Here is a 22,450-nt window from a genome sequence, read left to right on the forward strand (position 1 = left end):
TTTAAGGACTTATCTCAGTCTTTAAGGACTTCTCTCAGTCTTTAAGGACTTATCTTAGTCTTTAAGGACTTATCTTAGTCTTTAAGGACTTCTCTCAGTCTTTAAGGTGTCTTCTCAGTCTTTAAGGACTTCTCTCAGTCTTTAAGGTTGTATCTCAGTCTTTAAGGACTCTTCTCACTCTTTAAGGACTCTTCTCAGTCTTTAAGGTTGTATCTCAGTCTTTAAGGACTCTTCTCAGTCTTTAAGGACTCTTCTCAGTCTTTAAGGACTCTTCTCAGTCTTTAAGGACTCTTCTCAGTCTTTAAGGACTCTTCTCAGTCTTTAAGGTTGTATCTCACTCTTTAAGGACTCTTCTCAGTCTTTAAGGACTCTTCTCAGTCTTTAAGGACTCTTCTCAGTCTTTAAGGACTCTTCTCAGTCTTTAAGGTTGTATCTCACTCTTTAAGGACTCTTCTCAGTCTTTAAGGACTCTTCTCAGTCTTTAAGGACTCTTCTCACTCTTTAAGGACTCTTCTCAGTCTTTATAACAGTCCTCCAGGTCTTCGTCGTGCTGATGATCACTCTGTCGGACTGAGAGTTTGTCTCACAGCGATCGTTCAGCCACTAAAGACCAACAGTGAATTCACAGCAGCTGCTTCTGCTCCTCCTGTTCTGAGAGAAACAGCTGCTTCCCTGGTGGAGAGGAGACACACACACACACACACACACACACACACACACACACACACACACACACACACACACACACACACACACACACACACACACACACACACACACACACACACACACACACTGCTCTCCTGTGTTCTGACAGGTCAGCAGGCTACCAGGTGTAGGTGGAGGACGGGTGTGAGGAGGAGGAGGAGGAGAGTGTAACTGATGGAAGCTGCTCCTCTCAGCCTCCAGCTATTTGTAAGGAGAGGAAGATAAATAAATAAGCAAGACAAATGTCCGCTGCTCTGCGGAGGACAAACTAAACCTTCCCCGCGGCTCTTTGCTGCTTCACAGAGACATTTCAGCAGCGACTGAAAAATCCTGAAGCTACTCTCACATGGAGCGTTTCAAACAGCAGAGGAGAGATGGTCATTTACATATCAAACCCATCAGAACATTAAGCATTAAGCTAAGCTGTGAGTTTGTCAGACACAAATTGAGGCGAAGACCCGTCTGTGCAATTTTATAATCTTTCAGCTAGAGCGTCATGACTCCATTTAATTCAATTCATTCTACTTTAGGGTCCATATAAAATAGAAAAAACTCTAAAACAACAACAAATAAATACAATACGACACAGGTATAGTCATTGCAGTACAAAAGTCACCAAGGGTTAAAAGACAGAGAGGCATTTGGTCCAATGTTTCCACAAACAAGAGGAATACCTTGTGTCACTTTGTTTTGTCTCAGTCAAGGCCTTTATGATTCCATTTTTGACTCAATGAATCGACGTGTAAATTTGTAAATAAAACAGCATATAAAGTGGGAACCTTTCTCGTCACAAACAAGACTAGCACTTGTCCATCTTGGGAGTTTGAGCAGGATTCTAAATGCATCATTAAAAGCCATCTGAAGCTTTTTCATTTTTGATGGACATTGGAAAACAAAAAAAGGACGAACAAAAATGAATGTGTATCTGAAATGAGAGCGTCTTTATCTGCTGGACTGAGACGTGTCTGAGCTGCTACAGGAAGGATCTAAATGAAATCCTACACATCTGATTGGACCGCCTCAAAGTGGGCGACTTGACATTTATATAAGTGGACGTAGTGGTCGTGATGTCACCAGTTGGTTTCAGACTCGGATCAAACTGTTGAACTTTTTATGCAGTGCTGATCAGAAATATATCAATATTCTGTTACTGCATGGTTATTTTTTCAGAAACACATTTAAGTGAACTGTTTAGCTGTAAAATGAGAACACTTGTGACCAGAACCGGCCAGAATCAAGCCCGCCCCCTGCCGGACCGTTTGGGGAACCTGCCGTCTTACGATGGACGTACTTGATTTGCATAAAGCTGAGGTCTAGTCGTGATTATGCAAATGTAGATACGGCGAATGGTCAGTCTGCTCGCCGTGTCTACATTGGTGGGTCATGTGAATGCTGTTGTGTTTATTTCAGTGTATCAGAGTCATAACTATACAATCTATTTTGTCAGTAAAGACAGAATGTGAATACATTAAAGAACTGCAGGCCGTGAATAAAATAATTATAAAGATTATAACTTTAAAGAGACGTTCACAGTAGCTGCTAGACTCTGATCTAACGGACCGCATGCTTCTAAAAGGATGAAATGAAGAAAGTTTGGTAGAAAATAAGGAAAGTTATATTGCAGTACACACACACACTAACACACACACACACACACACACTCTGCAGCGGTGTGCAGCAGAAATGAAGAGCCGCCCGGAGAGATTCTCCATTTCCTGTCAGCCTCGCCAACTTCCTGTCACCATGTTGATTTACTGTTCCATTATCCTACCTGTGGAGAGTGTGTGTGTGTGTGTGTGTGTGTGTGTGTGTGTGTGTGTGTGTGTGTGTGTGTGTGTGTGTGTGTGTGTGTGTGTGTGTGTGTGTGAGAGTGTGAGTGTTCTAAAGGCAGAGAGTGGGCGTGTGCATAGCTTCTTATTATCAGCCGTGTGTGCCAGATATTGTTTTTTTCAGAGTGCATGTGTCTCAGCTGTGTGTGTGTGTGTGTGTGTGTGTGTGTGTGTGTGTGTGTGTGTGTGTGTGTGTGTGTGTGTGTGTGTGTGTGTGTGTGTGTGTGTGTGTGTGTGTGTGTGTTTCCCCTCAGGCCTGCATCACTGGCCGAGTGCCTCACTGGAGTAATTACTAAACACACACAGAGTCTCAGGTGGAGGATGAGCAGCAGCAGTTGTTACCATGGTGTCACTGTTGCTGTGTAAATGACCATCAGTGTGTGTGTGTGTGTGTGTGTGTGTGTGTGTGTGTGTGTGTGTGTGTGTGTGTGTGTGTGTGTGTGTGTGTGTGTGGTATATTACCAGCTCGCAGAGGCTCAGTTTTGCAACCTTTAGACGGACATTCCTGTGTAACTGATTTTATTTACTGACACTGTGACACTTTGTGTTTCAAATGTCACAGCTGATATCAACCGATGAGAAGAAACTCATCATCTTGTAGTTCACACTCGTGGCCACAGTGGGCGCTGTTCTACGAGAATGTCTCTCTGGACTGACATCTGGTTCTAAACGGGGACCGGAGTATTGATGCGGTCCAGACTTACTGGTTCTGCTAAACCAACGAGAGAGAATTGTCTTGGATTTATTGAAATTGCTGCAATACCGATTTATATATATATTCTGTTCACTTTTTTTTTTTTATATATTTTTTTTATATATTTTTTTATATATATATATTTTTTATATATATATTTTTTTTATATATATTTTTTTATATCTATATATATTTTTTATATATATTTTTTATATATATATTTTTTGATATATATATTGTTTTTGGGATATATATATTTTTTTATAATGTTTATCCTTGTAGTCGGTATGCATGTGGTTTCAGGGCAGTTCTGTTAAAGTTAGTGTAATGTCACATTTTGACATTTCTTTGTTTTCCACGTTCCACGGTGGATCGGTTTTATTCCACAGTAGAATTGAAACCGTGTACAGGATTCCTAACCCCCCCCCGGCGTCCTGTAGCTCTCACACAGTTGAGCTCTAATGAGCCTCTGATCAGAGTCTATTCTGGTTTGGAGTGACGTGAAAACATTTAGAGGCCTCGAGCTGCAGAAGAACGATCACAGGTTTTAAACAAGAGCAGACAGGAACACGTCTTCTGTCGACACAGAATCCAGATGTTTGAGGAGGAACAGGATCAAACAATCACACAGATGAGCTGAAACCACATGAAGCGGCCTGATCTAAAACAAGATGTCAGACAGAACAGTGACACAATGTTTTATTGTTCTGTGTTCACACAAAACGCCGAGCCAATTATGTCAATCAGGAAGGTTTGAGGCGCCAGAGAGGGGGAGGGGCTTATCTCCACGTAGACACCATCAGACGGCTCAGAACCTCTTTGATAACAATCATGTTTTTCACCATCAACCCTGACTGGAATGATTACTATTACTGCTTTATGCATGTTGTAGAAGTCCCAGATATGAAGTGAAACCTAAACACCTTCATGTCTGGTTTCATCACGTTACACATCGGCTGAATTATTCTGGTTTCCTACCAAGATAAACAGATTTGGCTGTGATTGAATTGCAATAATCGAATAAAAATGATGCTGAAATAACCACAACGTGATGCAGAATTGTAAAAAGTATGAATTCATGTTTTATCAGGTTTGTCTGCAAGACGACAAGCAAACAATCTTAAAATGCTTGTTTTCTGAATGGAGTTTGGATCAGTCAGTGCTAAGCTATGCTAACAATCTAAATAATCCATTAAGACTCACAATAACCACATACTGTATATGGACATTTCCTCTGCATTTATTGTAATTGTACTTCTTCTTATATATAAATCAAACATTTATGTTAAACATTTGGTTTTCTTGAGCCGGATATGAACCTATATTGAAATAAAAAATCCCTAATCGTTTTCTCATGGAAGCAGGATGTGAAATAGTTCATGACTGTGTTTCTAAAAATTCAGAAATCTGACTGATTTGTTCCACTTTCAGTAAAATAAAGAGGAAACAGTTTTATGTGAGACTTAGAGAATGAAGAATAAATCACCAACATGAAATAATAAAATATCAAAACATGTCTTAATACTAGTCATCTTTGGTTTCAGTTGTCATGTTTGGTCTGAACACACTCTCCTTATTATTATTATTATTATTATTATTATTATTATTATTATTATTATTACTAACGGCGTCTAAAGAGACTTTGAGTTCATCTGGAGTTCATTTATGAATTTAACGTCTCTAATCTGAAAACACTGCATCTGGAAATGTTTCTGTAGATGAAGTTTGTTGTGTTCAGAGATGTTTGTGTCAATATGACACTTGTGAGATTTTCTTATATTATATGTAGTTTTGGTTGAGCGACATTGTGAATATTAATGAGTTGAAAGATTAAATAAATAGTCTTTATTCTTAACATTGAAGCAGCTAAACATCACATGTACGGTTCTGCAAAATATTATTCCAAATATTATAATATTGTGCATTTTGTAAGGCTCATGTAAACCTGGATATTCTGTTTGTATATTCTGAAATAGGTCTCATTATAAATGAAGCGTTCTCTTAGAAAGACATGTGAGATACGTTTATTATTCAGCTCATTTACAATATATAAATATATAAATATATAAATCTGTTTTTACTGCAGTTTGTGACACACATATATAGCCTAAAAAAGAAGACTTCGTGCACACGGTCAAACATTATGATCCGAGTCACGTTCTTCATGGGGGCGTTTTGTTTATTGGAGAAAGAACGGCTACATATTTCTTTATTATTAATAGAAAACAGCATATTGTGTTTTTCAGGGTGAGGGGAAAAAACTGAATATTTAGTGGATGTAAACATAGTCAGTGTTTTTATTAATGCTACATTTGAGGATGATAAACAAAGTGTTGGGCAAAGACCTTGACCTTGAGCTAACAACGCTAACAAAGCTAACAATGCTAACAAAGCTAACAACACTCAGAGTTGCTGTTGTTTACTTTCATCCTCTAAGATGTGTGTGTGTGTGTGTGTGTGTGTGTGTGTGTGTGTGTGTGTGTGTGTGTGTGTGTGTGTTTGTTTCAGGTCCCTGCTGAGCTGAACACACTGCGTCAAACACCGAGTACACTCCAGAGTGTCTGCACAAGGTAACACACACACACACACACACACACACACACACACACACACACACACACACACACACACACACACACACACACAGATCAACAGATCACTGAGGTGTGTATGTTTCTCATCCGTCTCCATGGTTACATTTGGGTAGATTTGGTGTTTAAAAACGCTTTTACACAGCTGATAGTTTATGTGTGTGTGTGTGTGTGTGTGTGTGTGTGTGTGTGTGTGTGTGTATATTTTAATGTGTCTGTCAGAGCAGCCAGAGGTCAAAAGGTCAAGCAGCGCTGCAGCTAACCCACTAAATGATTAGTTCAGCCTGCTGCTGGCAACGAGGCTGACTGCAGGAGGTACACACACACACACACACACACACACACACACACACACACACACACACACACACACACACACACACACACACACACACACACACACACACTCTTTCTATGCCAAATGATGCCAGAGGCCCACTAGGCTGCAGAATTCCATTAGTCCTCTCAGAGGATTTTGTTTCTGAAGCGCTTCAATCTGGAGACTTCTTCTTCTTCTTCTTCTTCTTCTCCTTCTTCTTCTTCTTCTTCTTCTTCTTCTTCTTCTTCTTCTTCTTCTTCTTCTTCTTTCTTCTTCTTCTTCTTCTTCTTCTTCTTCTTCTTCTTCTTCTTCTTCTTCTTCTTCTTCTTCTTCTTCTTCTTCTTCTTCTTCTTCTTCTCTTCCTTTTCTTCTTCTTTCTTCTTCTTCTTCCTTCTTCTTCTTCTTCTCTTCCTTCTCTTCTTCTTCTCCTTCTTCTTCTTCTTCTTCTTCTTCTTCCTTCTTCTTCTTTCTTCTTCTTCTCTTCCTTCATCTTGTCTTCCTTCTTCTTCTTCTTCTTCTTCTCTTCCTTCTCCTTCTTCTTCTTCTTCTTCTTCTTCTTCTTTTTCTTCTTCTTCTCTTCTTCTTCTTCTTCTTCTTCTTAATAAAAACAGACATTGTTGAGCTGAACATTTAGAAGTCGTCATTAGAGGAACTCCTTCAGTAGCTCTTCAGCCCGTGGGTTTGATGTCCACAGCGTCCTGTCAGAGCTGACGAGCAGCAGACCGTCGGAGCAACAAACAGAACTGTTGTTCAGGTTTCATCCGTCTGTTGTTTGTGTCGTCGGGTTCCGTTTCCTCTGTGACGGCTTATGTTTCTGACAGATGTTCATATATGACAGTGAACGAGGACGTGATTGGTTTTTATTTCAGATATAATCGCTACAGATATGTGAAGTCACAGAGAGCTCCTTCATGTCTCCTTCTCTGGTCACTTCTCTGGTCTTTACTTACGTCGGCTAAATACCTTTGATGTCTCCTTGTTTCCTCCTCTCCTTTCCCTTCCTCCTCTCTTCGTCTCCTCTTCTCTCTCTTCCTCTCCTTCTCCATTCCTTATTTACTCTCCTCCTCCTGTCCTTGTTTCCCATCTCCTCTGCTCCTCTATTCCCTGCTTTCCTCATATTGTTTCCTCTTGTCGATTCCTATTCTTGTTTCCTCTCCTACCCTCTTTGTTAGATCTCTTCCTGTAGAGGAGAGTCACATCGCCCGGTAGAAGTCAGAACAGCCCATAATAATCAGCATCATGCAGGGTTACCATGACGATGGCATCAGTCCGTTTAGATTCTCTCTCTCTCTCCTGTGTTCCTCTTTTCACTTTAACGTTTCGTTTTTTTAACTCTCTCCATCATCTGAGTCGTGGGACGAGATCTCACACACACACACACACACACACACACACACACACACACACACACACACACACACACACACACACACACACACACACACAGTCCAATCAGCGCAGCAGTAACTGTGGAGAATACAAAGCAGTGGAGCTGATTCATATTTTGTTCTTCTGTACAATAAATTAATTTCTAAGCTGAGTGTTAATGATGTAGAGACTGATGACCTCGTTATAGAGTAGTTGATGCTAACATGTTAGCATTCATGGAGCTACACGTGTCCAGCTGTTAGCGTACAATAGTTAGAGCTGTGTTTAGAGCTAAGGACATTCTCTGTTTTGGCTTCCAGCATCCAGTTTTTCATCAGCTGCTGTTTTCTGTTTTTACCTTCTGTTGTTTTAATATTCTGCTTTATTCTACAGACTCTACTTCTGTATTTAATTCTCTTTTGGCCTTGTTGATTTAGATTGATGAGTCTGATATCAACATTTTGAAGAGTTGAATTAGTTCATATTATTATAAGATTTATGATTGTTGTTGTCATTATTGTATGATGACATATTATAAGGGTCAAAGGTCGACGTTGGGGGTCAGTTGTGATGTGAGCTGCTGTGATTCATGTTAATGATTCACACACACACACACACACACACACACACACACACACACACACACACACACACACACACACACACACACAAAGAGCTGCCAATGATCAAAGTCTTCATATCGTGTGTGTGTGTGTGTGTGTGTGTGTGTGTGTGTGTGTGTGTGGGTGTCGAGGTGGGTGTTTAAGATGATAACAGTTTTCTAATGGAGATAGTAATTACCTCATGGCAGCCTGCCAACACACAACTCACCTGTAAACACACACACACACACACACACACACACACACACACACACACACACACACACACACACACACACACACACACACACACACACACACAGCCTCTCTCATTTTTCTCTTTTCGTTTATTGTCACACATTTTGCCAAAAACAAATGAATAATAAATTACATTTAATTCATAAATCATCGACCGTTTTCACTCTGACCAGACCTGAGACGACTGTTAAATATCACTTTAATGGTTTGGATTGAATATATTACATCTGCTGACCATCATTTAATTCTGATGATGGTCAGAATTAAGAATTTCAGTTCATGTAATACTTTGACTTTCGACTTCTGGGAGGAAACTGGACGTCAACATGTTTCTGTGGCTTTAGGCCAACGACTGAATACAAGAAGTGGACGTCGTCATGGTTGTGGAATGATGTTATGAATCTTCAATTTGATGGTTTGTCCGTCGCAATCTTGTTTTTTATCAACCAGTGAACAGGAAGTGACCATATATGGAGTGAGGAGGAGTGACGTAGAGACGCCGTATACGTCTCTGGTGTGGACCTGTCAATCAGTGTGTAGCCCCGCCCTAAAGCATCCCCTGCTTTATGGTCTGTTTGACTCTAAATGGAGCATCATTTACTAAATGAACATCATGCTGTATTGAAGAAGACTTGAAACTAGAGATTGAGACCATAAACTCATGTTTACAATGTTTACTGAGGGAATAAATCAAGAGAGAAGTAGAGTCATTTTCTCATAGACTTCTATACAACCAGAGGAGTCGCCCCCTGGTGGACAGGAGAGAGAATGCAGCTTTAACACAGGAAGCTTTGGATTCACTTTTCAGAACTGGAGGTTGTCTCCTGCTTTAGACTCTAAATCTACAGTCCAGACGGCTGAATATTTTATGTAAAAAGCAGAATGTTTTTGCTCAGATTGATATGCAAATTAATTATTTCTCTCAGAGCCTGAAATCTCTTCAGTCCAGTGTTTCTCAGGTGTTTCTCCTCAAACAGCGTCTGAGCAGGAACGTGATGTTCATTAGCATTTCATTTCACCGGAGAACAAAACTCCGTCTATCAATCTCTCCGTCTCCTCTCGCCATCCTGCAGCGCTGACAGATAAGAGCACTTCATTAGTCCGATAACTCATCTACACCTTCTCTTCCGCTGCTTCACCTCCGTTTTATGCATCCGTCTTCCTCTCTTCCATCTGAACTAAATGCTCATTCTGATTCTGCCTCCTGTCTTTTTTCATCTTTCTTTGCTTCTTCTTCTCTTTCCACCATTTTGTTTTTCACCTCAAACATGCTTCTGTCTTTTAATCATTTTTTTTTTTCGATATTTGGAAACGTTTGTGCTCGATTCTCCGCCACGTTTTTCAGATAAATGTGAGGTTAACATGTGTTCTATAGGACACAATGAATATTCAGAGCAAATCTCATGGAAATCTTAAGAGTCTTGTAGCGATAATCAGCATCTTCTTTGCCCCCGATGTGCTGCAGGGAAAAGATCTTTAAAGATATTTTGTTTCTGCTGGATGTCAGAAATATCCTCACATATAAATCCTACTCAACAGTATTTCATTTTATGCTTCAGTTTTATTTCAAATAATCTTTCCTCCACCTTTCTCTACTGTTTCATATCTTCTTTTCCTCTTCCCTGCTTCACCCCGTTAGACAATGGAGTCATATGAGGATTGTTGATGTTGGACAGACAGTGTTTGTTGTTCACTGGAGGGAGATGGAGATGTGAAATGTGTAAATGAGATGAAGGTGGTGCAGTAAGAGACGGAGAGCTGTGTTTAAAAAGACAACAGGGTCTAGTATTTAGATTCTGTCTCCATGTTCTATTCATGCTGAAGTGTGTGTGTGTGTGTGTGTGTGTGTGTGTGTGTGTGTGTGTGTGTGTGTGTGTGTGTGTGTGTGTGTGTGTGTGTGTGTGTGTGTGTGTGTGTGTGTGTGTGTGTTAGCATACAGCAGATGGATGGATTGTCTCTTAAAGGGATATTTTTTATTCCTCTTTTCTTTCAGTTTGGCAGACAGATTTTTTGTCTTTTAACTGTCCAACATTTCTTCTTCTGTTTTTGTCTCTTTTATGTTGATTTAACGTCTGATCTTCAAAATAAATTACCTGGAGCACATTCCATTCTGGAAACGCACCAATTGTTGTTCAACTTTCCATATGTTCAGTTTTGCAGCAAACAAAATACCTTCATGTTTTCATTTGCCAGATCTTTTTTGGAGGATGTAAACGCTGCCGTAGTTATGTTTCCTGGCTATGATTGTTTTCAAGAACAGTTTTTCATCTCATGGACGTGGTCTGGGTGGATGGTTGGACATCAAAGCTCAGGACAGCAGAGACACCAGAGCTCCTCATGTTTGGTCTATTAATTCTACTGAGACACTTTGTTTTTTTGGAAAAAATGGTGGTTTTGGTTGAATATTTAAAACGTAAAAACGTTCTGACTTTTGTCAGTATTTTACAAGTAAGATCAACATCTTTCCAAAAAAAACAACCAAGTGATTTCAAGTCAGGTGAAATAGTCTAATGGGGGATGAGGGGAGGAGTTCTAGGTGGACGAACACAGGACTTTCACCCAGAAAACTACTTTTCATGTCCTGCATGAAATCTAAAGTTAATGTTGAATTATTTTACCTTCCATTTAAACATACGTACTTAACTCATACTTAACGTCACCTATATAAGTGCTGACGCTAAGGAAGCCAGGGGAAGTAGTCTAATCAGGACCAAAGGGAGGAGTTCTGGGTGGACTAACACAGGACTTTCACCCAGAAAAACACTTTTCATGTCCCGCGTGAAACCCAAAATTCATGTTGACTTATTTTAACTTCCATTTTAACATAGACGTACTAAAATCTTATGTAACGTTACCTACATAAACATACTTATTTCAACCCACACCACAATCTTTTCCAAAACCAAACTACATAGTTTTGCTGCAGGTTAACTTAAAATCTTTTTGTAAGATATTAAACAAACCGCTGCCTGTCAGCTGAAACAGGAAACAAACAACTGTCTGTCTGTTTCTTTCTTTGTGGACTTTATGTGTCTCAATAACGTCCACTTGACCGTAAACACACATTGTTTTTAGGGCAGTTTCTGAAATGAATTAAAACTTTTGGAAAGTACAATAGTTTTACTGGGGAGCAGCGTCCTCCCAAGAAGAAGAAGAAGAAGAAGAACATCATCAGGATGTTTTCGTGGTGACCGCTGAACACTGAGTTTATTCGAGGCGTGTTGAAGCAGTTTCACAGAGACTGATGGTTCTAGAAACACTGAAGTCATCAGATCCTCCAGAGACTTCTGGGATGGGAAACATCGGCGGCCTGAGAGCGGAGAGGACATGTGCATTTACATTTGCTGCTCCTGTGGAGCCGCCGGCCTCCAGCTCATCAATAAAGCAGCCGCAGAGCGTCAACGTGAGGAGAGCCATCACTCTGCTGCCGAGGATGAATGATTCAGACCGGGACACCATGTGACTCTTTAAAGAAAACACAGATTAAACCTTTAGCGTCCAGGTCAACAGCTCCACAACAACAGAGTCACTCCTGTGTTCCAGCTGGAGTCCAGATCCATTCAGTGACTCATCAGTCAGTGTTGGAGTGAAGAAGGCTCTGTTATTTATCTTATAACACCAAGAGGGTATTAAACAACAGTGAGAAGTATAAGAAGTGGACATAACTATGGTGACGTCATCAACTGGTTTGTGGACGTTTTGAAGCCTAGAGTTAGGCAAATTTGCAGTCGCCATCTTGTCTTTTTCGCAACTAATAAACAGTTCTGTGAGAACATAGAGTTTATATAAGAAGTGGACATCACCCATTGGTTTGTGGACTGATGCTTTGAAGCCTGGAGTGACCATATATGGACTGAGGAGGAGTGACGTAGAGACGCCGTATACGTCTCTGGTGTCCACCTGTCAATCAGTGTGTAGCCCCGCCCTAAAGCATCCCCTGCTTTATGGTCTGTTTGACTCTAAATGGAGCATCATTTACTAAATGAACATCATGCTGTATTGAAGAAGACTTGAAACTAGAGATTGAGACCATAAACTCATGTTTACAATGTTTACTGAGGGAATAAATCAAGAGAGAAGTAGAGTCATTTTCTCATAGACTTCTATACAACCAGAGGAGTCGCCCCCTGGTGGACAGGAGAGAGAATGCAGCTTTAACACAGGAAGCTTTGACTTTAATTGTCAGAACCGGAGGTTGCCACCTGTGTTGGACACAACAAGCATCCTGTTTTACCAACAGTGGACTGTCTAAAGGGTTCATCCTCTGTGGAGCAGAAAAAGATCAGGAAAGTTCATGAGGTTTATATTTCAGATATAAAGGTTGATGATTAATCCTGAAGGTTTCTCTTCATTAGAGACTGCTTAGTGAGGATGGACAGGTCAAACAAACACAGGACCTTCACGCAGGAGACCACTGTCAGTGTCCTGTGTGAAAAGTCAAAGCTAACCAAGTAGATTTGTTATGTAAGTAAACCTAAAAATGAAGTAAACCTACCTGGAAGTTTATTTTGAAAAACAAAACCAAAGAAACGCTGTATGCATGTAACAAGCAGAAATTGTACGTTTCCTCTCAAGTTTATTTTGAAAAAAACTAACATATAACAGGAGGAAACTCTAAAGGGGAACATAGAGCGTCATGAAGAGTCTGACCACTGAATGAGCTCATGAATGTGTTGGTTCCCCATGCAGCCACGGTGTGGTTAACGTGAGGGAGAAGTTGTGGTCAGAGTCAGTCGCGTTATTTTCTCACTTCTGATGAAACCTGAACAACCGACAGATCCAAGAGCCAGTTCCTGATTTGGTGCAACGATTCAGCTTCAGCTTCGATTTTGGGCGGATGGTTGGATGAGTTGGTTGGAGAGAGTTAATTCTGTGTTTCCTCATAACTTAACCACTTTATTGCAATTACGGACTACAAACTTACACTCGTTTTGTCCACTTTAACTCTTTAAAACCACTTTAAACCAACGTGGGAGACATGGAGTGTTGCAGTGAACGGCTTCCCCGTCGCTCAGACAACCAGAGAAGAAATAAAGACGTAAATGACGTGTTTGACACTAAACACAGCGGCTCTACTTCCTCCTTCCTGGTTTCCTTCCTTTCATATTGACAGAAAGTTAATCAGCTTTTATTTTCCTTCACACTATTTGCTCTGAAAATAAACAACGCAAAGGAACGAGGCAGAAGGAGATGAGAAAGTGATGAAGAGATATAGAGACAATAGAGGGAGAGGAGGGAGGAAGGGAGAGAACTGGAGATATGAAAAAGGCGAAAGAGAGATAGATAAAGAGACGGAGAGAGAACCATAGAGGGAGGGAGGGAGGGAGGAGAGAGAGAGAGAGAGAGAGAGAGAGAGAGAGAGAGAGAGAGAGAGCAGCAGCAGCTCAGCTGTTGTCACAACAGGGAGAGCGGTCGGTCATCGAGGAGAGAGAGCTGTTGCCACGGGGATTATTACCGTGTTTGCCACCCCGGCAACGGCCAGCAGGACCTGAACCGAGGGGAAGGTTGTCGGCTTCTGGCAGAGCCCTACGAGCAAGGCAGCAGGACTCATGAACACCAGGTAGGAAGAGAGAAGGACGCTGAAGTGAGGAGCTGATGTCTGAGGCTGATTGAGGGAAAAGACAAAGAGAGAACTAGAGGAAGTGAAAAAGAGAGAGAAAGAGAGAGAGAGGTTTAAAACGTCGTGAAAGAGGAAACAGGAACAGAAACACAGAAGTGAGTTAAACAGTTTTCTGTCTGGATTTAGTTCTTCACTCTTCGTCTGTTTGCCTCATAACTGATCTCAGGTCTGTTTGTGTTAACAAGTGGTGTTATTTTAGATTTGTCCCATGTGAAGATACAAAACAACACCTTAGTCCGTCTCTGACTTCCAGAAAAATATAATAAAATGTTTGATATAATATGATATAATATAATATAATGTAATATAATATAATATAATATAATATATAATATAATATAATATAATATAATAATAATGTAATGTAATAATATAATATATAATATAATAATATAATATAATGTAATGTAATGTAATATAATAATAATAATAATATAATATAATATAATATAATGTAATGTAATGTAATGTAATGTAATATAATATAATGTAATGTAATGTAATGTAATATAATATATAACAGACAAGACAATGTAATAGTATATATTATATATTATAATATCATTTATGAACATAGAATATAAGTTATTATAATATCATTTGTGACATGGAAAAGAAGAAGCTGGTATCAGTGAGTTTGTAGTTTATTAAACTATTTATTCCTCAGCATTGTTGACGATTAGTTAACTTTTTGTTTCAGCTACAACTGATAACTGAAAAATGTTCACGTGATATTTATTTCAGTCATGCTGATGAAACTGCTTTTCTACTCAGTTAAAAAGAGGGAATTAGAGACAAAAGAAAAGAGGCATAATACCTATAATATAACGGATATAAGAAACATATTTTTGGGCCACAGACAGGAAGTCAGACTGTATTTAGAGACGGACTAACATGCTGTTGGTTTTGTTCTTTTCACATTTGTTGACAATGTTGTTAATCTACAGAGTTCTGTTCATCTCGTGTGTCCTGAACCAGCGTTTGGTTTCAGTTCTGGACGGAGAGAACAGAGAGTCATTCTGTGATTTGATATCAGAGTGAACGCTGCAATAAAACATAAGAAACAGAAAGACGTGACCTGAGGAGCTCCTCGGCTGTTTGGGAGACTCGGTTTGTTGTTCTTTATGTTTCCTCAGATGGAAACCAGATTAATGTTTCTGTGTTCAGAACAGAGAGGAAACCAACATGTGTTTGATCCACAGAAGCTGTCTTAGCGGTTTCTGAACTTAATCAAAGAAATGCATTCATTAGGGACTGAACACCGACCAGCAGTGATTATTCTTTTATTTTTATTGTTCCAAATTATTTGCCTTTTTGAGGGTTTTATCATATTAAAAAAAACTGTACCCCATCTCAGATTAACTTGAAATTTCACACACCTGTCAAGCTCGTTTTGGTCAACAAAAAAACCCTTTGGATCATTAAACTCCGCCTACTTAGATTTTCCGCCATTTCAAATTTTGTGGAAAAAGATTCCCTCCTCAACCATTGGTCCCGTTGCTACCAAATTTTCTGTGGGTCATTATTGGAGCAATATTATCAAAATTTCTAAAAACCTTCTTGATATCTCATTGGGTTTAGAAGATATTGACCAATTAACTTAAAAGAGACGATGCTTTACATGTATATAGCTGTATAGTCACAACAATTGGGCCAATCCTCACAAAACTTGCAACATACGTCCACACAACTACCTCAAACATATCCTCAGATTTTCCATTTTTCCCAGTTTTCAAGCGTCGTACTTTTACAAACTCCTCTTTTCTTCAAATTCATAGTTTCTAGCGTCATTAATGGCTAAGAAAAAGGAATATAAATATTTATCCTGTAACTCCTATTAATATTTGTTGTGTTTCTTCTGTTAGTGAGCGTAACCAGGAAGTACAATGTTGCCCATGAAGTGAATCAGTTCACCATCACCATTAGCAGTATGCTGACTGATCGGTGATCAGCTCCTGTGTTCAGTGTTCTCATTAATGTACAGACACGTACATCTGTGTGACATACTGCTGCTGATGCTGACTGAGTGTAAATACCTGCTGACATGTTTATTAATAACAGTCTGGAAATATCAGCTGGCATATTGATCACAGAGGAGAAAGAAGTATTGACAGCTGTATTGATCTCTTTGTATGACACACATGATATACTGTATGTTCGGACCGCAGCTGGCTCTAAGCTAAACTCCGTCACCACGGCAACCTCTAACCAGTCTTTATGTTATTGAGCTGGCTACTTTCCAGAGTCGGGAAGCGATGAGCTGACCTCTGACCTCTGACCTCTCATCACTGTGACCTCTCGCTCTCTCTCATGTAAAAGCACTGATGAATATGGAACAGCAGGCTGAATTATCGCTGCATCTCTTTACTGACATTAATCATCTCCAGCTGCATCTCACCGAGGCCCGCCCACCCGCTCATGAATATTAATGAGCAGATAGATGTGACACGCATAATATAATATGATAATGTAGTGTGATACACGATGTGAAGTATGTGGACAGATGAGCGTTCAGGAGGCAGGGATTTGCTCCCTTTCAGACACCAGAACATTGGTGATGTTTGGTGATAGAGTCTGTCTCATATTAAATATTAATAAGATTAGTAATCACAGTAATTAGTGATCACGTCTATCTGTTCAGGCCTTACAGGCAACCCAGTAGCTCCAGTCTGACCAGTAAACCTGGTTTATTTCAATAAAGAAGTTTGTTTTCATCCAGCTTTAATTGCACAGACTGTATATAAGAAGTGGACGTCGTCATGGTGACGTCTCTCATTGGTTTTTGGATGTTTTGAAGCCTTGAGTTCCGCGTTTTTTCACCGTTGCCATCTTGGATAACTGCCGTTGCCATTGTTTGTTTTTTTTGCAACCAGTGAACAGGAAGTGACCATATATGGACTGAGGAGGAGTGACGTAGAGACGCCGTATACGTCTCTGGTGTGGACCTGTCAATCAGTGTGTAGCCCCGCCCTAAAGCATCCCCTGCTTTATGGTCTGTTTGACTCTAAATGGAGCATCATTTACTAAATGAACATCATGCTGTATTGAAGAAGACTTGAAACTAGAGATTGAGACCATAAACTCATGTTTACAATGTTTACTGAGGGAATAAATCAAGAGAGAAGTAGAGTCATTTTCTCATAGACTTCTATACAACCAGAGGAGTCGCCCCCTGGTGGACAGGAGAGAGAATGCAGCTTCAACACATTACCGTTGTTCGTTCCCCTTTTGAAACCAAAAGTCAACGTTGATTTGTCACATTACTTCTGTATTGAAGTCACTTCTGTAGTTCTTTTAACCCAAACCACCATCTTTTCATAAACCTAACTTGGTAGTTTTGTTGCCTAACCCAGACTGAGTCCATACACAGCATTATATCCTCTGTCATGGCTCAGAAACTGACATCAATAGAAAAATTTACCAAGTTGTTCTTTGTAAAAAGATAAATTGAATAATTGGAGATGGGCATGTGGTAATTCTGTGTTTAAGAAAACAAAAGGTATAAAGAAAATGCAGAAAACATCATCGAAAGTTACATTTCAACTGTCCCGAATGTTGCCACAAAGGACCATAGGACCATATTGTCTCTAAAAGAAAAAATAACCCTTCCACATATATTTCTACTTCATTTTAAAGTTTATGTTTTATATATTATTTGTGCCTTTTGTTCCCCGGAGCTGCTGATTCATATTTACTGCTGCTGTTTACTGCAGACTCCTCCGGCCGATGTGAGGAGATAATGTTTCGCTGCTCTCAGAAGAAAGCTCTGAATATCAAATGAAACAAACTATCTGGAATCAACAGCAGCGGTGGATTCATTTTCCAGGCGGGACTCCATGAATATCAAATGCAAGAAAGTATCAGGATTCAAAACGGCTGCTTTTATTTCCAGCAGCTTCACATTGCAGAAATAAAAAGATGTTTCACTTCCAAGCAGTGAACCAAAACCTCTTAAAACAGATCAGTTTGACTCAAAGCTCCTCCAGGCATCAGGGATGCTCCAGAGAAACTAAAAAGAAGTTTAACAGATAAGCTTATAACTAAAGCACCTCTCAGGAATAAACCTCTTTATGTTAATCTGACAGCAATTTACCATGTCAGCCTCATATCTGAATAAACATCAGAGTCATGTTGACGAATATTTCTATTCTTTTTCAACAAGTGAGGGAAATTCTGCAGCAGCACAAGTTTAACATCTAAGATCACCTTAATAAATCTGAAAAAGATGACGTTGAAGAAGGGGAGGAGAGTGAGAGAGATGAAACTATCATGCATTATGTTACGCTACGCTACGTTACGTTACGCTACGCTACCTTACATTGCTTGATGCTATGCTAATCTTCCCTATGCTACGTTATGTAACCTTACCAAAGACTGTATATCAGAAGTAACATAGACACTGTGACGTCACCCACTTGTTTTTGGGTATGCCGTTTTGAAGCCTCAGGTTTAGCATTTTGGCGGCCGCCATCTTTATTTTGTCCATCCCCACCTTTTTTATCTTGGAAGAAGAAGTAACATGAGTGGGTGGAGCTAAATACAACCAAACGCTGACTATGACATGTTTAGGAGACCAAAATGTTCCAATTAACTTTCATCTTTCATTTTGTGGTGTCGACCTGTCAATCAGTGTGTAGCCCCGCCCTAAAGCATCCCCTGCTTTATGGTCTGTTTGACTCTAAATGGAGCATCATTTACTAAATGAACATCATGCTGTATTGAAGAAGACTTGAAACTAGAGATTGAGACCATAAACTCATGTTTACAATGTTTACTGAGGGAATAAATCAAGAGAGAAGTAGAGTCATTTTCTCATAGACTTCTATACAACCAGAGGAGTCGCCCCCTGGTGGACAGGAGAGAGAATGCAAGTATTAAGACATGGAGCATTGGCCTGGTGAAAGTCCTGTGTTTGTTTGACCCAATACATTCACCCTGTCCTCCTACCTTTGTGTACTTTGTCGCTCTTTATACTACACCATGTGACTTCCTAATAGTCAAAGCGGGTGGTTTTCTGTTATCATGACAATGTTTGTACTAAGAGAGAACTCCACTGATTCATCATTGTCAGACTAATGACAGATTTTAAATAAATGGATCAAAATCGATGCAACTGAACCAAAAACTCCTCCTCATTGGTTTTGTATTTGTTTTTTCTTGAGCTGCACGAAACAGTGACGTGAGGATAAATTCCTAAATCACATGAGCTGCACAGTTAATTCCACTGTAAAGACAAAAAGCTCTTTATTCTTCATAGAGCTCCAGCTGGAGATCTTTTCTTCATGACAACAAACATGAAACATTTTAAATTCTGCTCTCTGACCTGCTTGTGTTCAGACTGAGCGAGAGAAAAGTAATCCTGTGGGTTAGTCTGGTCTCAGGTCAGTTTTTAGGTCAGTTCTATAATGACGCTGTATGACATAACGTAAATAAGTGGATTACTGACGGACTGCGTTGGGTCACTGCAGGACAGAACACAGCTGGACCGCTCTGCTCCGGTCCAGCTGTTGGGTTCATCATCTGATCCATAAACTGGGTTTAAAACATGCTGTAGTGCTGGATCTGATCCCACATCTGTTTATTCTCAGTCTCTCCCTTTATTTCTACTTCTGTCAGAATCAGAAACAGTTTGTTGTCAAGAATACGTTGCACATACAAGGAATATGACCTGCTGATTGGTGCATGACAAAAAACATAAAAATCCTATCATGTTTAAAATCATAATAAATAATCAATTAATTTAGAATATTATTATAAATAATAACTCTATCTAATCTTATTTATGTATATAATACTTCAAAACATATTTCAGCACAATTCCTAAATAAATGTGTGATTTATAGTTGTGTATTTCATAACTCAAAATAATTAAATGTGTATATTTATATATGTAGTGGATTTACCGAAGTATATTGTTTAGTGTACAAGACAAAACTTAAATACACCACATTACTGCATTGGTAGTAGTGTTCATACTGTTTGTAGTAGTGTAGGTAGTAGTGTTCATACTGTTTGTAGTAGTGTTGGTAGTAGTGTTGGTAGTAGTGTGTAGGTAGTAGTGTTGGTAGTAGTGTAGGTAGTAGTGTAGGTAGTAGTGTAGGTAGTAGTGTAGGTAGTAGTAGTAGTGTGGTAGTGGTAGTAGTGTTGGTAGTAGTGTTGGTAGTAGTGTTGGTAGTAGTGTAGGTAGTAGTGTTGGTAGTAGTGTTGGTAGTAGTGTAGGTAGTAGTGTTGGTAGTAGTGTTGGTAGTACTGTTTGTAGTAGTGTAGGTAGTAGTGTTGTAGTAGTAGTTGTAGTAGTGTAGGTAGTAGTGTAGGTAGTAGTGTAGGTAGTAGTGTTCGTGTTTGAGTATCGGCTCAGCTCACTTGGAACATAGACGGTACCAAAAATAATAAATATGTACTATCAACAGCTTTTGCAAATGGAAAACCAAAAGTGAGAGTGAGTAGAGTAGAGTAGAGTAGAGTAGAGTAGAGTAGAGTGTAGGTAGAGTAGTAGAGTAGAGTCTAGTAGAGTAGAGTAGAGTAGAGTAGAGTCTAGTAGAGTAGAGTAGTAGTAGAGTAGAGTAGAGTAGAGTAGAGTCTAGTAGAGTAGAGTTTAGTAGAGTAGAGTCTAGTAGAGTAGAGTAGAGTCTAGTAGAGTAGAGTCTAGTAGAGTAGAGAGTAGAGTCTAGTAGAGTAGAGTAGAGTCTAGTAGAGTAGAGTTTAGTAGAGCAGAGTAGAGTCTAGTAGAGTAGAGTATAGTAGAGTCTAGTAGAGTAGAGTCTAGTAGAGAGTAGAGTCTAGTAGAGAGTAGAGTCTAGTAGAGTAGAGTTAGTAGAGTAGAGAGAGTAGAGTCTAGTAGAGTAGAGTTTAGTAGAGTAGTAGAGTCTAGTAGAGTAGAGTTTAGTAGAGTAGAGTCTAGTAGAGTAGAGTAGAGTCTAGTAGAGTAGAGTCTAGTAGAGTAGAGTAGAGTAGAGTCTAGTAGAGTAGAGTAGTAGAGTAGAGTCTAGTAGAGTAGAGTCTAGTAGAGTAGAGTTTAGTAGAGTAGAGAGTTTAGTAGAGTAGAGTAGAGTCTAGTAGAGTAGAGAGTAGAGTCTAGTAGAGTAGAGTCTAGTAGAGTAGAGTAGAGTAGAGTAGAGTCCAGTAGAGTCTAGTAGAGACGTGTCGGTCAGTGGAGACTCTTTAACCAGCAGACGTCCAGAGAAACCTTCTCACTGAGACAAAGAGGCTCGTGTGTCTCTGTCTCAGCGGGTTGTGTGTAATCTCAATCTGTTCACAGCTGGAGCCTCCAGACCACTTTAACATGAGAGCACACACACACACACACACACACACACACACACACACACACACACACACACACACACACACACACACACACACACACACACACACACACACAGAAAAACCAGTGAGCCTCCTCTGTTTTGATTACTGGCTAATTTGCATGACGCACCCTGCTGGGAGCTCACACACACACACACACACACACACACACACACACACACACACACACACACACACACACACACACACACACACACACACTCCTGCTGTGCTTTGTGTCAGTGTGACTTATAGGATTGCAGCGTTTTATTATCAGAGAAACAAAAGACTGCAGCTAATAACTGTGTGTGTGTGTGTGTGTGTGTGTGTGTGTGTGTGTGTGTGTGTGTGTGTGTGTGTGTGTGTGTGTGTGTGTGTGTGTGTGTGTGTGTGTGTGTGTGATTTCAGCCTCCTACACATCCTCCTGTTGTTATTTGGACCAAAAATCCTGCCGTTTCTTTTTACATTTTTCTTCTCATTTTCTCTCTCGGACGTGTTGGTCGATGTTTTTGCCCTCACACAGAAGAGAAACAGAGCGTCACGTACCGCGCTGACATTTCACCCAAACACTGCTGCAATAACAATAATAATAAAAATATCATGTTTGCTTCAATAGCACCAGAAAGAGAAAAATATTTCTGGACAACCGGTGATATTTTTACCATATTTTCTGCTTTCTAAAACATGACGTTATACAAATTACTTGCAAAAGCAAATACATTTTTGTAGGAGAAGTAATTTTTGGAAGAAAAATGATCGGCAAGAAATGTACCTTCTTAGCACATTAGAACAATGTTTTTATGAATGTATCTGTATGACGGTGCATCTCTTTAGTTTTTACCGCTTTCATCAGAATGAACCTTTTATAACAAATGTCTAAATGGAGCAGAGAGAATGCAGCTTTAACACAGGAAGCTTTGACTTCACTTTAAGAACCTGAGACACCTTCACGTTTGTGCAGTTGGTGCATATTTAGTCCACATGTTCATAAGTTTTGGGAAAGAAAGACGTTTGTGTTTATGAATATCAGCAAATGACTAAACCCTCGTGGTTCTTTGTGACTCATTCATTGGATGTGGAAAGTACGATTTAAGCTCAAGTGTTCTATATTTTGTTCACTGAGTGTGTGTTTTGTTGTAACAGGACAGCAGCAGCT

At 39.7% G+C, this 22,450-nt stretch overlaps 1 protein-coding gene across 1 annotated transcript in view; it reads left to right on the plus strand.

Annotated features, from left to right (window-relative positions):
* Window positions 1–22,450, plus strand: part of LOC129099332 (extracellular sulfatase Sulf-2-like) — a 56,992-nt gene that overhangs the window by 20,470 nt on the left and 14,072 nt on the right. The window contains 1 exon segment of the mRNA XM_054608532.1: window positions 5,740–5,801. The gene's annotated coding sequence lies outside the window, so the exon portion shown is untranslated.

Source organism: Anoplopoma fimbria, chromosome 12 (assembly GCF_027596085.1).
Source record: "Anoplopoma fimbria isolate UVic2021 breed Golden Eagle Sablefish chromosome 12, Afim_UVic_2022, whole genome shotgun sequence".
Classification (NCBI taxonomy): Eukaryota; Metazoa; Chordata; class Actinopteri; order Perciformes; family Anoplopomatidae; genus Anoplopoma; species Anoplopoma fimbria.